At 45.9% G+C, this 15,152-nt stretch overlaps 1 long non-coding RNA gene across 2 annotated transcripts in view; it reads left to right on the top strand.

The window, feature by feature from the left end:
• Positions 1 to 313: 313 nt before the first annotated feature.
• The window catches only part of LOC122465208, a 64,777-nt gene continuing 49,938 nt past the window's right edge, over positions 314 to 15,152 (top strand). For both annotated transcript variants that reach the window (XR_006289878.1, XR_006289877.1), the window contains exon 1: positions 314 to 490. This is a non-coding gene — a long non-coding RNA (uncharacterized LOC122465208). The remainder of the gene's footprint in view (positions 491 to 15,152) is intronic.

Here is a 15,152-nt window from a genome sequence, read left to right as displayed (position 1 = left end):
TAAATCATTATAGGTGTGGTCAAACTGGGTTACAGTAGAATATAACAACTGCTAGGCACAAAGCTAACCAGGGATCCAAAGTTCATTCATCACACAGACTGGATAAATATTATGTAAGCATGTTAATCACAATGAATAAAAATAGCCTGTGGTTTACATAGCTCTTCCATCTTTATCTAGTTATTTTTAAATGTAAAATGAAACATATATTGTGACAGGTTCAGACCAGAAGAATATAAGAGAGTGGTGAAGGCAGGTATATCAGCCTTCAGAATGAGCAGGTCCCTGTTCCCTGGATAGCCAAACAAAGGCTACTCCAGGCCAATTAAGACACCTTACACCAATTAACCAGTTCAGGCCGTTAGGCTACTGGAGACAGCTGGAACCAATCAAGGTTCCACTTATACTGTTTAAAAGCTCTCCTTCCAGTTCCCTCAAGGAAGCCCAGGTGAATAGAGCTGGAGGAAAGGAAGTGTTGCTGAAGCCTGAGGTAAGGGTGAAGCTAGAAAAGGGGACCACGGGGAAGTGACCCAGGGAATCAGAGCAGCTCCAGTGGTGAAGGGTAAGCCGCCAATGGCTGCTATCATTAGGGTCCCCGGGCTGGAGCCTGGAGTAGAGGGTGGTCCCGGGTTCACCTCCCCACTCTACAGAGACTCCCTTGAGAGGGGAAGCAGGCCTTGGTCCAGGCGGGAGGCTGAACTGTGCCTATTAAGCTCAATGGAGCAACAGAGACTGTGGGGTATTCCCCCTTCCATACTGGCCTGTGATGAAAGTAGCTTGGTAGGCTGTGACCCTTGCCACTACACTGAGAAAGGGAAGTCACGTTGAGGGCCTTAGCGAGTTTCTGAGGCCATCGAATTCGCCTGGAAGCATGGGCCCACCAATACAGGCTTGGAACTTTGTCACAATATACATGTACAGTGTGTCTTATAGGGGAGGGTATGGTGACCCCTATATTAAGGTTGCCAAGCACTTTTATAAAAACTTCAGTTTTTAATTGATTATAACAGTGCACTGATTGTGGCAGGGTTCTTGTAGGAAAAAATAGTAGGTGATCGTGTAATTAAAGACTGTATTATAATACGTACACACAAGGTGGTCAAATAAAGGCTGCACAGGCAACCTTAATTTTTGCATTTTCTAACTTTTGAGTGCTTGACTTTGCAACCTTAATGACATTTGTGTAAGATAGGGTTGTTTTTTATTGTAATTATATATAGTAGTATATATATATTACTGTTATTGTGTGTATATAAATATGTGATCGTGTGATATAAAGCTTTATCTGCCAGAGATTGGGATAGCTGCATTGCTTTTGAGTGGCAAAGCTATGAGTGACAGATGTGGACCGTCTCAAATGCCAGCAAAAACTTCATCCTACTTTACATTATCATATATTCTGTGTATAACACACACTTACTTAAATTCACCCCATGCACATAAAGCCTAAGTATCTGGGCTCTGTGCAGGGAAGCTGAAAAGGTGAAATTCACCCAGCTAGTCTGGAGACAAGGTACAGATTAGGGTTGCCAACTTTCTAATTGCTGAAAACCAAACACCCTTCCCCGCCCTCTGCCCTGCCTTTTTCCCCAAACCCCTGCCCCCCGCTCACTCCACTCCCCCCTCCGCCTGTCGCTCACTCTCCACCTGCCCCCCTCACTTAATCCCCCCTCTCCCAGGATTCACCTGCTGCCTGCAGAGCCAGGCTGGGAGGAGCTGACACAGAGCCAGCCCGGAGCAAGGTGGAGGGGAGGGGTCAGTCCCCGTAGTGAGAGACTAGGGTCAGGGTCAGGACAATTGAGGCACAGAGGGGGCTGGTTCCCGGAGCAAGGGCTGGGGTTGGGAGGGCTCAGTCTCTGTAGCGAGGGGCCGGGGCTGGGGCAATCAGGGTATGGCAGTGCAACGGGGGCGGGGCGGACAGGATCCCCCTCTGGGCGGCGGCACCTACTTCTTGGAGCCTGGTCCGAAAACCACTGCTCTCTGTCAGCTGAGCAGAGAGCAGCTCCTCCATGTGGTTCCATCTGCTGCTCTTCCACGCGATATTGGCACTCCAAAGCCCTGCACTATTTATTCTTCTTTGAGTGCTTGCTCATGTCAATTCCAGTTAGGTGTGCGCGCGTTGCGTGCACGGTTGTTGGAAGGCTTTTCCCCTAGCAACACCTGTTGGGTCGGCTATGGAGCCCCCTGGAGTAGCGCCTTCATGGTGGTAAATATAGGTCCCTGCCAACCCGCTGCCTCCTCAGTTCCTTCTTACCACCCAGGGTGGTCATTGGGACGGCAGTTGCTTGCTCTTGCAAGTGCTTCCCTTAGTTTTGTAGTCTCATAGCTTAGTTTTGTAAATAGTTGAAGTTGTTAGTGTTTAGTTGTTAGTTTTAATAGGAGAGGGGGCTTTCCCCCACCCCAGATTCCCTCTCCCCCTTTGGGGTTCGGGACATGCCTCAATCCCAGGGGTTTAAATCCTGTAGAGCCTGCCATTAGCCCATGCAAACAGGCGACCCCCACAACTCTCTTGTCTCAAGTCTTTGGGGGAGGTGCACCAGACAGAACGGTGCAAGATTTGCAAAGGGTTACACCCAAGATGGAAGAGAGAGCAGGACATCAGGTTCAAGCAGATCCTGATGGAAGCAGCTCTTTGTCCACACCCGCCCCAGGGCCAGTAGGATCTGGCACTGAGCACTTCCACGTGGAGTGCTCTGGCCTCCGTGCATGAGGTGGTGCTGAGGAAAGATTCTGGCCATAGAGACCCTGGGCACCGGCGCTCCCCAGCACCAAAGCCAGTGGAGGCAGCGTGGCACTGCTCACAGTCCCCGATGCCACATAAACGGCAGAGGAAAACAGAGGGGGTGCTTGCCCATGCCAAGAGCTGCCGGACTGGACAGTGCTGCCAGAGTGCATCCTGCACAGGAGCCCCTGGTGCCGACAACACAGAAGCCGGCACTGTTGACTTTGGCCCCACAAGGGGGACCAAGGAGTCTGGTGCTAGTGGACTCTCCTGAGCATGAGTGCCAGGTGGATGAGCTAGAACTCCCTTCCATCCCAGACACTTTCACGGCTGCAAGGAATTTGATTGCCATGATGGCTTCACAGTCCCCTGCCAGTCGGGATAGACCACTGGTGCTGCAATGTGGGGCACCGTCTAGAAGCAAGCCTAGAATGGATCCTGAGCCTGCCATGGGTGCCGAGCCCGCAGTTGGCACTGAGGAGCACGGTACTGAGCAAGACTTACCCAGGGAGCCAGAGGGCCAGGAATTCCCAGTGCCTCTTCTGGCCTTATCGTCATCATCCCTGGATGAAGCGGTGGCAGGGACCTCCTCCTCTGGGCTGCCCCCTATTGATAGCCTAGCACACCAGGACCTGCTGCGCAGGGTGCCTCACAATATGGGGCTGCAGGCTGAGGAGGCAGTCAAATCGGAAGACCTGGTGGTCGACATCTTGGCCCCAGAGGGTCCATCGAGCATGACTTTGCCCCTCATCAAAACTATACAAGCCAACACTAAAACTCTGTGGCAAACCCCTGCCTCCATTCTCCCAACAGCAAAGGGGGTAGCGAGAAAGTACTTCATCCCCTCTAAGGGGTATGAGTACTTGTTTACTCACCCACAGCCCTGCTCGTTGGTGATGGCTACAGTGAATGAGAGAGAGAGAGAGGCAGGGGCACCAGGGACCGACCCTGAGGTCCAAAGACTCCAAAAAGCTGGACATCTTTGGGTGGAAGGTCTACGCAACCAGGGGGGCTCCAGATCAGGATTGCCAACCAACAGGGAATCCTGAGTAGGTACAATTTCAACTCATGGGACTCCATGTTGAAATTCAAAGAGCTGGTTCCTACTGAATTCAGGGCAGAGTTTGGGGTCATAGTGGACAAGGGCAAGCCAGTGTCATGGACCTCCTTATAGGCCTCACTGGATGCCGTGGATGCTCCAATGTCACTGCCCCTAGTCCTAGACCTGATCACCCAAAATCACGGTCGCCTCCTTCATCCTGACTTCGAGTCTCTTCACCTCACATCTTGGAAGCTTCCTGGCTAAACCCGATGGAGCTCATGTGTTCCAAGCAGGTTAGGGAGGTCCTACTTGGTAGCAGGAAACCCCCCACCGGGGTAATTTACCTGGCCAAGTGGAAGAGGTTTGTAATCTGGTGTTCTCAGGGTCATGCTCCTCTGTTGCAGGAGCCCAGACCGCTTATCCTGGACTACCTACTGTACTTAAAACAGCAAGGCCTCTCAGTATTGTCTCTCAAGATACACCTGGCAACCATCTCTGCCTTCCACCTGGGAGTGGCTGGCTGCTATGTCTTTGCCAACCTGATGGTCAGTCGTTTCCTGAAAGGCCTGTGCAGGCTATACCTGCAGGTTAAGCAACCAATCCTGGCTTGGGATCTCAACCTGATCCTTTCCAGACTAATGGGCCCCCATTTGAACTCCTGGCAACTTGTTCGCTGCTCTACTTATCATGGAAGGTGGCCTTCCTAGTCACCATCACCTCAGCAAGGAAAGTGTCAGCGTTTAAAGCCCTAACCTCTGGCCCTCCGTACGCCATTTTCTATAAGGACCAGGTGCAACTTAGGCCTCACCCAGCCTTTCTCCCAAAGGTTGTGTCCCAATAGGACATTTTTCTACTGGTCTTTTACCCTAAGCCTCACGCAGATGGTCAAGAACAAAGGCTCCACTCCCTGGATGTTCGATGAGCGCTAGCCTTTTACATTGAATGCACAAAGTTGTTCCATAAGTGGAATCAGCTGTTCGTGGCAGTCACAGACCAGATGAAAGACCTCCCGGTCTTGCTGGACAGGATTTTGTCGTGGATCACGTCCTGTATCCAGGCATGCTATGATTTGGCAAAAGTACTGGCTCCTGCACTAACGACACATTCCACACGAGCGCAGGCCTCCTTGGCGGCGTTCCTGGCCCAGGTCCCGATCCAGAAGATCTGCAAGTCAGTGGCGTGGTCCACGGTTCATACTTTTACCTCTCATTAAGTGATTACCCAGCACACCAGAGATGATGCAGCATTTGGCAGAGCAATTCCTTGAACTCCGACCCCACCTCCTGGTTAGGGCTCGGGAGTCACCTAATTGGAACTGACATGAGCGATCACTTGGAGAAGAAAAGACGGTTACTCACCTCTCGTAACTGTTCTTCAAGATGTGATGCTCATGTCCATTCCAAACCCACCCGCCTTCCCCTTGTTGGAGTAGCCGGCAAGAAGGAACTGAGGAGGCAGCGGGTCGGCTATGAAGGCACCACTCCAAGGAGCTCCACAGCCGATCCAACAGCTGCTGCTAGGGGAAAATCTTTCCAACAACTGCATGCAGCTCGCGCACACCTTATTGGAATCGACATGAGCAATGCATCTTGAAGAACAACAGTTACGAGAAGGTGAGTAACCGGTTTTTGCCCCCCCATCAAGACAGACCTTGCAATGTTCATTAACTCCTTACAAACACCCCGGAACATAGAACCCCGAAAGCCCTGCAATTTCCAGACAGCCCCCCATTTTTATTTCCCTCCCAAAATAATCACACCCCAATATCCTTCAATAGTGACTGCCCTCCAGTGTACAGCTTGCATTGCCCAGCCCCTGAAAGCCCTGCAGCAAATCCCTGCCACAAGCCCTATGTTACCAACGCCCAAAGTGCACCTCCCCACACCCTGTGGCATGTAGTACCGTGCCCTGCAACCCCTCCCCATTTGCATGGGACAGGGAGCTGCCACTGGCCACATGGCCCCAAACCCTGCTCCTATCCTGAGGCATCTTGCTCCTACCCTCTGCGAGGACAGCTTTTACCTTCTCTCTACCCCAGGAGCCCAGCCCCAGCAGCAGCTGCCAGCTTCCCCTCCTGGGCAGCCAGGGGGAAACTTACTAGGCTGCAGTGAGGGTTGCATCCCTTTTTCCCCCTGTAGTGAGGATGCGGGCTGCAATGCCAATGTAACGTGAGAGGTGTCCCTGAGGCTCTGGCTCCAGGTGGCCGTTAGCACACAGCCAATGTGATGGCAACGCAGATCTGCACAGCAGCAGTGGTCACCAGCAGCTCCCAGCTCCAGGAAGCCCTTCAGCAACTGTGGCAGCCCTACTGCAGCCAACCGCACTTTTAGTGTCCAGTCAGCTGTGCTGACTGGATGATGCCACATCCGGTCAAACACCGGACCCCCTGGCAACCCTAGGTACAGCGTTATTCCAGTTTACACACTGGAATATATGCCACAGCCCCTCCACACTGACAGTGTTGATGGATCACACAGCTCGTGCAGTCTCCTTGTCACACCTTTAGACCACTCACCTAGACCACCCTCAAATTAGCTTTCTGCATAAGCTTATGGGTCTGGTGGGGAGACCATTTTCTGTGATGGGCAGAGTGGGTGTAGATCTCAGGCTGTGGTGGGTAGGCTGGGTGAAGGTGAACCCCCTCCCCACTTTCATGCAACCTCTAACTGGGGATTAAGTGGTGCAAAGGGCCCTCAGCTAGATTTCTGCCCAAAGGAAAAATTTTATCCACAGTTTACTGGAGCTGGGCATGGTCAGCCTAGGAGTGAGATAAGAGGATCCATAGTGGTTCAGAATTTGTGTCTATAATGAGAAAACTAAAGGTCCAAATCTGAAAATCTTTGAACTTTTGGGGGGGAAAGGGATTTGAAATCCTTACCCACACCCTGATTCCTAATGTGTGTTGGGGCACCCTCTGGTGCCTATCTACACAGACAGAGAATGTTTTCCACTTCACCCTATTTATTCCTAACCTTTGCCCTCTTATGAGTCTTTTGTGCCAGTTCCTGGCCCTTTGTTGCCAGACCTCAGCTTGGTGGGGCTTATGAATTGCTTGTCTAGGTTTTATCTTCTCTAAAAGGTCAATCCCATAGTGCTAAAGAAGGATGAGTCTTGTTTAAAGAGGTGCATTTTTTGGCACCATGCAACTCTGCAGTCTGGGGAGGCCTCCTCATTGGCTGGCTGACCCAGCGTTGTTTGTTGTGAGTAATGCAAGCCTTACATAAGACATTCAGCACAATTTAGATATATTAATGGAGATAAAAGGGTGGTACTAGGAATTAACTACAAAAACACTGTTCTCAGAACATTACCTCAACAAATAAGTCAGCAGTAAGTAGGCAAAACCAGCAGCCTGCTTAGTTCAGCAACAGAGAAGCTCTTATTGCAGCATCTCTCCAAGGTACTGCCCCGCCCAGGTGAAATAAGCATTCATCTTTCATGAAAGGAGCATTGGCTCACATTGCTTCAGAGACATCTGCTTAGACTCTGGAAATGCTTCTGCTTTCCTTTACCTGGAGAGGGAGCAACTGTTTGGGAGACAAAGTTTCCAGTTCAAATCCCAGCTCCTCCCTGGGTTGGCCTGCTTACTCAAAATGATTTGGCTTGGGTTTGGGTCTGAAGACATTTACACACACCAATGGCAAACGGGTTCTACTTGACTGAGGACTTTGCAATGAGGTGGCTAGAAGTAAGTTGCAAAGCAACAGCAAATAAAAGATGTGAAAAATGACCCTGCCCATCTCTGTTTAAAAAGTATTAAGTATCCAGTCTTTTGTTTCCTTTATTTGGGGCTTTGAAGGGAAGCTGGCTATAGAGGAAAATGATAGATACAATTCCTGCTGGTGGGTGCATATCTCAGTCCAGTCTGGCTTATGCAGAGCTTCCCCTCATTTGTTTCACTTTAGCACTTCTCAAGGCTAAATTAGTTTAACCTTGGAGCTGTCAACCCTCTGAAAAAGAGAGTTCCCATAAAGATGACTGGATTGTTCTCCAAATATTCTAAGGTTAAATACCACTTCTTGGTCATCCCTCTTCTCCTCTCAGATATAATTTCAAACATTTATTTTAATATAGCGCTATGACATTTTTTTTTTCAAGGAAAATGTGGAGCAGTAATTACATCAATTTTTATTGTATATGAAATAACAATTTTCTTCTGTGGACATCATTTGAGTCAATATTCCCATATTGTTTTGGTGTTAGGGCAGAAAGCCTCCTAAAATATTTAATCCCAACAATTTTTCGAAGAAATCTTTTACAAAAATCCAGATGGAAATAGTTCTAATATGAAGGGGGAGCAAATCCACAAGGTTAAGGAAGAGACTCACATAAAAAGTCTAGCTCTAACTCTGAGGTCTCCAACTCCGTGTTTTGTGTTAGCCCTGTCAAATATATCATTTTAAGACATGTATCCTCTTTGGGGTTCTGTTGTTGGCCCAATGGAACCAGTACGTGAAAATAACTCACGTGATGGTAGAAAATATGAGTGAATCTGTGGAAGCTGATTATCACAGAGCTGAAAAAATGTGGTAGCACTTTGAAGACCCATGAACTGTTGAGTTGGGCCAAATCCTCAAAGGTAGTCCCAGTGAAGTCATTGGGAGTCAGGCGCCTGAACACCATTGAAGATCTGGCCCTTAGATGATCAGATCTTGCAGTCAGATCTATCCTGGGAGAGCCCGTCTCCCTTACGGAGCCTCATTGACTTCAGTGGAACTCTGAGCTGGATGATGCTCAGATCTGTGCAAATCAAATTGTGGTGTTGGGGGTTTATAGTGTACATGTTGTGTTCAGGAAAAGGCAGATTCGAAATGTTTCTTAAAACTGGATGTGAGATAAAGTGAACAGTCCATGTTCGTAAAAGGTAATCTGAATCTGAAATAAAAAGGTGTTAGAGCACGCTGTGCACACAGTCAAACTATTTAATGTTACCCTGCAAAAAAAATCTCTCAGCTCCTTTGAGAGTACAGATAACTGGAGCTGGATGAATTCTGGGGGGGAAAAAGAAAAAAAAAAAGGAACATACCTGAAGCAAATTCATTTAAAGACATATTTGTGGATTTCTAATGCTTTTGTGTTTGCCTTCTGGAGACATTTGTGAGATTAAGTTTTACTAGTACGAGTACTCCTGGGAACTAATATTTGCAGAAAATGAATTTTAAATTTGCTTTCTACAGGTTTTTATATCTGTCTAGAAGAGTTATGCTCATCCAGTCAGAGAGCAAAAGCAGTATCATCTGACTTACATGACCAATTACTTCTAAGCAACATAAGTCATAGAGCAGATAACATCTCTGAAAAGTTTCTTAGATTCGAAGAGACCATTATGATCTTCTAGTCTGATTTCCTGCCTGACACAAGTCCTAGAATCTCCCCCAGTAATTTCTGCATCAAGCTTATAACTTCTATATGAGATATGCACATCTTTCAGAAAGACATTTAGTTTTGTCTTTAAACTGCAAATGAACATGAATCCATCACACCTTAGGCTTAATTACTTACCTGTTAATTACTCTCACTGTGACTTATTTCTAGCCTGTATTAGTCTAGCTTCAACTTCCAACCATTGTTGTGGTTTGTCCAAGACAATATTAATTGGTTGTGGAGCTGGGAATAGAAACCAGGGGACCTTGCTGACAGTACCTCTGGACACTTATGCTGTATAGAAATCTATTCCTTAATATTAATTTGCCTAGCAATCTGGAGAAAACACATGATTTTAGGATTAACATTTCTTTTTAAAAGAATGGTACATAAGCCTTGTCTCTTGAAAACATGTATAAAATATATAATGGTGTGAATTTCTGAAGGCTTTCGAGGAATGAGTTTGGCTGAACATGTAATTGAGTGACATGCAGTGACATCCAAATAAGTGCCAGTAAAAGCTTTAGACCGCAACTTTATCATCATGTGCTCTTCTTTATGCATAATATTATGGAAAAGTTCATTTTAGAAAGAGTTTAAAGTATTTGGTACTATTTTTCATGTCTTTCTGCCTGCCAGGTTAGGTTGCTTTAATACAAAGAGTCCAACTGCAAAAGTGGAGAGGCAGGTAAAAATTAATAGCGGTTAACCATGGGGGCCCAAATCAAAACATTGTTTCCAAATACCTTTAACCTATGAAATCCTGTAGCCTTCAAGGGAAGGCAGAAAGTATTTCTAGCCAAGTTGGATTTTTAGTGCAGTGTTGCCTACTCACCATTTTTGATTTTTGTTGCTTTACTTAAAGCTCCAGCTGCTGGAGCCAAGGGATTGCACAAGAACCTCAGTTTTAAATTTTTTTTTTTTTTAAATTAAGTTTCTCGCCTTTGTGGTTGCGGAGAGAAGCTTGAAAACATGGAGTGAGTGTCCCCTTAAAGGCTCAGAAACCAGATGGCAAATAAAAATAACTCAAAGTTTATTATTTATAACACACCTTTATGATGTTTTGGGGGCTGTTTTATGGACTTTGAATGCTTTACATTGGCCATACATTGGCTGCAGATACCAGCCTGAGATTGCAGAGCTGACAGTTAATAAGCCATGCTTTTACACTACTATCCAAAAGTGGACACACTAAACATAGAACCCTCACAGTGCCATTTTGTTACAAATTCATTTTTCAGAATAGAGCTGCACTTTAAAACTGTCCCCACTCCCAGAACCAAGTATACTACAGCTAGGCTTGGCTTTTGGACTGATGCAGTTTAATTCTCACTCCCTGTTTTCCCCCCCCCTTTCCCTCACACCTTCCATTTAAATTTTGGGAGAAAGAAGAAAATAGTCTGTGGCATGTTCTTTTTATATGAAAATGGCAGCTGTCTGAAAGCAGATTTCTGTTCAAAGTAGGTTTCAGCAGAGATAGATTAATGGCCAAAGTTCAAATGAGGAAATCAGAAGTGTCACTGGAGACTTATAGAATCATTTGAAGGCCCTGTTCCTCTCTTGTACCTTTGCTTCCTTCTGTTGTGCTTCTGCTACCACATGCTGTCTTCACAGGGGCATGTTTACTTGTCGTGCACCTACCATGCACCAGTAATATCCGTAGTGCTGCTGTTCTGTCCCCATGGAGACAGATGCAGCTTTAAAATGTTCTACCTGTTTATGGCTGATTTATTGGGAAATGCATGACTTGAAAACTGTGGTGGCAGAACTAATATAAGGATGGTTTTACTTTCTCTTAAAAAAAAAACAACAACAACAAAAAAACCCAAGAAAGGGTCATTTGAAGTGGCTGGACCTACTTTTATGAAGCATTACTGATCTTCAAAACCAAGTGGTATAAGCTTTCCTGTTGTTTTGCCAACACTGTTGTATCTGGCACTACTGACGAACAAACCCAAGTGGGTTTATACAATTTTCCTATTATTATGCTAGCAGGGTTGAACCAAGAACATTTCAGAGTTAACAGAAAATCCAGCAACACAACTGATACTTTGCCTGAAGAAATGCATGCTCTCTTTCTAGACAAAACATTTTTTTTCAATATTATTAAAGACCAAGTACAACCCCTGCTATGCCAAGGATTTTAATGGATTAGGATTACTATGCCATCTCAATGGACACCCTTGTTTATGTTTCTGGAAGAGGTCCTTCGCTGGAAAGGAAAGCAATCCCTCCCCTATACTTTTTGCTGTAATCACTGCTAACAAGAAGACTCTAGTGAAGTTTTGTTTTTAAAAGGCTTGGCAAAAGACATTTTGGACTTGTGGATTAGTTTGCGCTCCTCTCTCCCCACACTCCCCACTTGATCCTTAAGGATTTTCCTCAGTCATGGATTTCTATTAGGCTTGTTAATTCTGTTTTTTAAAAAGCCGTTAGAATAAAGAAATCTTTTAGTGAGAGCCACTCATCGGGGATTAGCCATGAATGGACTGAACAACTCACTGACTCCCTTTAGGGGATAACCTTTGACTCCTGGGTCAGATGGTGATTCATCTTTAGCCTCAGACCCAAAGCAAGCTGAAGGCTCCAAACAAGTGTTTTCTCTGTTTTGCAGATTTACTGAGCCCAGTGACAAGCAAAGTAAAAGATGGGCTCTGATGACATTTTATTATCACAGCTGTTATTCCACAAAATTAGGGGAAAATAATAAAGTAGATAGAATATCAAAGGCTGTAGTAACTGTTATTAGAAAGAAACTGTAGAATCTAAAGAGACCTGTCTGCTTTCCTCCTTTACAATTTCAGAGCTGGTTTTTCAGCAGGGATTTTCCTGGCACAATAGTGGTGCTTCAACTTGATTCAGAGTTGAAGGGTGGAGAGAGTGGCTTTTGGAAGAGTTTCTGTTGTAAATGGTAACTTTATCCAGTCCTGATGGTATTGAAAATTTGAGTTGTTGTTAAAAGTTTAAAGAGATGCCTGTATGGTGCTGTAGATATTGTATTAAAGTACAGCATCAAACCTATTTGCTTTGGCTAGCACATCTGAACAGTGCTTTTAGGATGCAAAATGAAGTAAAGAGAGAAACCAAAAATCTGACTGAAATCTTAAATGCAATGAATCTAGGATTTTATGGGTGAGACCACAATGCAAATAAGTATCATTGTGCACATGATTATTATGCAAGATTAGTGTGTTTTTATCTAATGCTTTATGCAATGATCTTTTGAAATCCTGGTTGTTTTGAAAAACAGTCAACTGCACCTATCAGATTGTCAATGGCATAGGTCAACTCTTGATGAATAAAAATCAAAACTAGTTCATTCAAACGGCCTTTCAGTCAACTGTTGTAGTGCATCAGTAGGTTTTCAGATAAGCAAACGTGGACAAGGAACACTTTCCTCATTAGCTGTCGTTACGGGAAGAGTAACAAACAGCTTTAACAATTATGTGAATATTGTGAAAGAATATTGGTTCATAGGGAGTCAGGGTTTCAGTAATGTTTTATTAATATTTTATTTATTATGTGCATGCTCAGGATCAAACCTCCAGTATGTTAGGCATTGTGCTACCACTGAGGTAGCCCTGAGGAGCTTAAGATGGGATTTTCAATGTAGCCTAAGGAATTAAGCACCCAGCTACCATTGAATTTAGGCACCTAACTCCTGTGTTGGAGAAGAAGGGAAGAATGATATACATATATTTTTGATCTCTCTCATGTTGAAAGACCCTATCCTGGGTCCTTCAGAGTGTTGGGGGACCTGGTGACAACCATAGCTAAATGCTGTAGTGTAGACAGGGGCTTCACTACAAATACTAACATCTGAGTGGACCCACATACAATAATACACTTAGCCCCGACATGGTCTTTTTTTGTCAGCGCTTTACATGTCTTCAGATCTTGCTAACGTTTTAGATTGTCTAAGGCGTTGGCGTGGTTTGGGCACATGTTTAAGTCCCGTCTAGACTAAAAAATGGAAATGTGCTTTAACCATGTTGCGGCACTACACTCTTGTAGCCAGCCGTACCACCATGATTTTCAGAGGCATGATTTTAACATTTGCAGTATGATCTGTTCTTTCCCTAGAGACAAATCCAATAATCTTTGTTTGTGGGAGAAACACTTTGCATAAATAAAACACTCTACTTCAGATTTTTTTCTTTTTAATAAAAATAGCCTTTGAAATCTGAAAATGCATTAGTAGCTGGTAATTGAGATCAGGGGTATAAGACTCATGCCTTTGCATGCTCAGAAAGCTGTGTGAGTTCATAATGCATCATTCAGATTTTTATTTCTCAGGCAAAAAACTTATGTTTATGTGGGGACAGCAATACTGATGTGCCTTTTCCCCATCTACACTAATCACCTGGAATGAAGTTGTTTATATAATTGGCAGGTTTACTAGATGCAGTATGATTCACATTTAGCAGCCAGACGGAGCTGCCTGGTGTGCGTTCTGTGGTCATTCTTTATTGCAAATATTATAGGGTGAGGTTGATATGAAGCGCACTTACATCCTTGCAAGGTGTCTTATAAGAGAATAGTGATTGACATAGCTGGAAATGGATGGGCTCATCCTGCAAGGTGCAGATCTAAACTTTCCTAAAGTAGGTGAATGAGTGGAATCCAGGAGTTGGTTAAGCCTGTTAGTTTGAAGCTTGATCCAGACTTTGGGGTTGTGGGAATTTGGTCCAGGCCTATCTTGACAAGGATCATTCCCCCTATAAAATGCATTGTAGTTTGAGACCAATGCATAATATAGTCATAAATATAGATCTCCTTTTCTTTTTCTCTTCTTTGTTGTTGGGGTAGTGACCAGGGAATCGTCAGAAGACATTTTCAATGCTGAATCATCATTTCAGGGGCGTCAATAGTCCCCCCTGAAGTTTTTCACAGCTTTATTGGGGTGGGTCTTATGGGTTTATAAGGAGGATGCTGGGTTGAGAATTTATGTATCGCTTAAGAGTTTTCTTAGATTTGTTTGCATACTTTAAAAACTTTCCCATTCTCACTTCCCATCCATGGTGGGTGAGGAAATATGTTTTACTGGACCAACTTCTGTTGGTGAGAGAGGCAAGCTTTCGAGGGTTTAGGACAAGAGTCTTGCAAATCCCTATGGGGCTAAGGTCCCTCTAAGCTGCACAGGCTTAGGGCTGTGGCAGGGAGAGATGCCCCTACCCCAGCATGGACCTGCCACGGCAGGGGGAGGCACCCCCCCTCCCGCTGGCCCCAGCACAGACCTGCCCCGGACTTGCCGCAGCTGGGGGAGAGGAGCCCATCTCTTGAGCAGGCCCTCCGGCGCTGCCACAGCTGAGGAGAGGTGCCTCTCCCCCGGCCTTGAGCTGCTGCGGTGAGAGAGGGCTGGGGGGAGTCCTCTCTTCCCACCACAGCCCCGGGACAGCTTGCAACCCAAACCCCTCATCTCCAGCTCCACCCCAGAGCCTGCACCCCTCCGCATCCAACCCTCTGCCTCAGCCCTGAGCCGCCTCCCACACCCCGAACCTCTCCTCCCTGGCTTCACCCCAAAGTTCACACCCCTAGCCAGAGCCCTCATCCCTCCACACCCCAACCCTCTGCCTCAGCCCTGAGCCCCCTCCTGCACCCCAAACCCCTCCTCTCAGGCCCCACCTGAGAGCCTGCACCCCCAGCCAGAGCCCTCACCCACACTGCACCCCAGCCTTCTGCTCCAGCCCTAGCTCCTTCCCACACTCTGAATCCCTCGGTCCCACCTCCACCACATGAATTTTTGTTATGTACACCAATATTGAGGTGATGTGTGACATGTTACCTCCATATTGGTGCACATAACAAAATTCATTCTGCACATGGACATAAAAAGTTAAAGGGAACGCTGCTTCAGGGTGAGAATTTCTGAGCTTCCTGTGAGAGAACGACAGTGTTCTATCTCATGGGGCCCTAACCGTAAATTTTCAAAACTGTGTGTGGGTTTTAGCTTTGCATGCAACTTTTATTAAAGCCTATGGGTAAAATCCCCACATTCTCCTAAGTCTCTGGCGTGCTTTCTGT

This window comes from Chelonia mydas, chromosome 3 (assembly GCF_015237465.2).
Source record: "Chelonia mydas isolate rCheMyd1 chromosome 3, rCheMyd1.pri.v2, whole genome shotgun sequence".
Taxonomy (NCBI): domain Eukaryota; kingdom Metazoa; phylum Chordata; order Testudines; family Cheloniidae; genus Chelonia; species Chelonia mydas.
Note: the sequence above shows the minus strand (reverse complement) of the source record. Positions and strands in the feature narration are given on the sequence as shown.